Source organism: Microcaecilia unicolor, chromosome 3, assembly GCF_901765095.1.
Source record: "Microcaecilia unicolor chromosome 3, aMicUni1.1, whole genome shotgun sequence".
NCBI lineage: Eukaryota > Metazoa > Chordata > Amphibia > Gymnophiona > Siphonopidae > Microcaecilia > Microcaecilia unicolor.
Window position 1 is genome coordinate 250,077,790 of NC_044033.1, and position 2,814 is coordinate 250,080,603.

The following is a 2,814-nucleotide window of genomic DNA, read 5'->3' on the forward strand; positions in this document are numbered from 1 at the left end:
TTCTCTTGTGTGCATTTCCTAAGACCCCAAATGCTCTCATCGACACTCACAGAAACACATCCCAGATACTTAAATCGACACAAACTCTGCCTCCAGAATACATACATAGTAACATAATAGATGACGGCAGAGAAAGGCCTGTACAGTCCATTCAGTCTGCCCAACAAGATAAACTCATATGTGCTACTTTATGTGTATACCTGACTTTGATTTGTATCTGCCATTTTCAGGGCACAGACTGTAGAAGTCTGCCCAGCACTAGCCCCGCCTCCCCCTCTGCCACCCAATCTCCACTAAGCTTCTGAGGATCCATTCCTTCTGAATAATGATGTGGGTTTGCCTTGTCCCCCCTCCCCAGACCAGTGACCTTCTTCTCACATGACCTGCTATTCCCTTGGTCCTTTCCTACCAGTCCTTGAGGGCAGCCAACAGGTCAAGGTTTCAGGGTACCCCGTATGAATATGCATGCATGCTCACGCATATTCATTGTGGATATGCTGACTGGCTGGGTGTGTCCTGAGGACTGCATTGAGATCCCCCCCCCCCCCCGCTCCAAAACCCACCTGGGACTACAGATCCCACAATGCCCAGAGAGGCATGTTCAGTTTCACTAAAAGGAGCGTGCCAGACGTGTCTTGTTTTCTTCATGAATCTGGTTATTATTATTATTTGTAGCATTTGTATCCCACATTTTCCCACGATTTGCAGGCTCAATGTGGCTTACATGATGCCGCAATGGCGATCGCCATTATCAGGTAGAGAATTACAAATGGTGTTGCATTGTTTTATTGTGGTTTTTTTTTCTGTCCTCTCCATAACATGGAGTGACTTTCTTTTTTTCTTAAATATTTTATGAAATTTGTAACCTGCTTTGATGTATTACACTAAAGGCAGTATAGAAAGTGCTTAATAAACCATGTTGCATTGCACATGTATACATCACATTCTTGATGTGTTCTGTCTACATGTTGCATTACACACATGTACATCACATGTTTGAGATATCTTTGCATGTTGCATTACACACATGTACATCATGCTTGAGATGTGTTCTGTCTGCATGTTGCATTACACATGTGAACATTACATGCTTGAGACGTGTTCTGTGTGCATGTTACACTATACATGTGTGCATTACATGCCGAAGATTCATTTTGTCCAGCATCTCAGCCATTCCTGTCCTGTGCAGCCTGCGGATTTCATGGGGCTCTATTTTGTCTCCAGTGGGGAGGTGGGGTGAGACGATCCTGCAGACCCGGCCTCCGAGGTGGGTTATATTTAGAGCGTGTGGAGAGAAGCAGCTGTTGCTGAGGGCAGAGGTGGGGCCGTAGGCGTGCCAGCTGGCTCCAGATTTTAAAGACAGTCCTGGTTTTACCACACGGCCTGCATGGATTTGTAGTTCTGATTTCCCCATTGAATTCCTGGAGACAAGCAAGACTACAAGTCCCTGCATGCAATGGGGTAAACCCAGGCCTGGATTAAGAACTGTTGAGCAAATCTGGAGCCAGTTGGCCACCTTAGAGTAGAGGATGGCATCCAGCCTTGGGGAAACATGTTGAAACTACTCTGTGTCCAAAGAGACTCCCACCACACCCTCACATGCTTCTCTACACCCCCACATCCCCCAACAGGCAGTCACTTAACCTCTACATGCTTCCCTCAGGCTGGAATCCCACGGGGATGTGAAACCGTGGTCACGGTCCCTAATCTGTTCCTTGGCAATCGCTTCCACCTCCCACTGTGCTGTACCTCGACCTTTTGCTGCTGTCAGGAGGGGGGGGGGGGGGGGGTCAGTGCACCCCTGGTACACGAGGAACTCTGAGACCCCCTGACCCCTGAGCAACAGTTTAAACTGAGAGACTCTGCACAGCTCCTGGACCCAGGAATGGCTATTTAGAGGAGCCACGTGCCAGCCCAGGGGTCAGATTCTGTTCACGACTAAATTAAAATGTGGACAAATAGGAAACATCTGGAAAGTTTCCAGAGCAAACAGCAATCAGAAATAATCTGACAGCTATTATTGGATGTAACTGTGGGGAAGAGAGAACTCATGAGTCAGTGTTAGTGCAGACGGTGTATCTTCAGGGTGCACTGCAGCTTTTGTCATCACTCAGTGATGGTGAAGGGTGCACTACATGGCAGTCATCAGTCAGTACAGGGTGTTAGGGACACTCTCCCCTCTGGACCAGTACTGACCCAGTGTCCCAGCATGGTGTTAGGGGACCCTCTCTCCTTTGAACCAATACTGACCCAGTGTCCCAGCTTGGTGTTAGGGGACATCGAGCATAGAAACCATAGCTTCCTGGAGAGAAAGTGCAGATGCATCTGGAGAGGAGAGAGAAAAATTGAAAAACCATTTTTAAAGGGTGTCCAGTCAGCGTTATTTGCCAGGGGTGCTGTCTGTTTTCGGGAGGCTTGGAAGGTGGCATATCGGATTATGGAAATCTGGTGGGTTTAGGTTTGTGGCCCCAGCTCCACGTGTTAATCTTTTCCATATGATCCCTGGGTTAATGACGTTAATGGCATGCAGAAACAGCAGAATGTGACATGTGAAGAGAGATACAAAGGGTTAGAAGTGGAGAGACTTCTCAGAAAAATAGCTCAGAGGACAGATAAGGTGAGGACGCTGTGATTAGCGGAGGCTTCTTATAGTTGGGATTACATCCAAGAGGGACAGCCAGAGCTGTCATAACCTCAGAAGAGTGCTATGGAACAGGAGTGAGGTGCCTTGCAGAGAGCTGTATAGGAAGGTCTCAGTACTGCACTTTCAGAGGGTGCTGCAGGGAAGGAGTGAGGTGCATTAGTAGAGCTGTG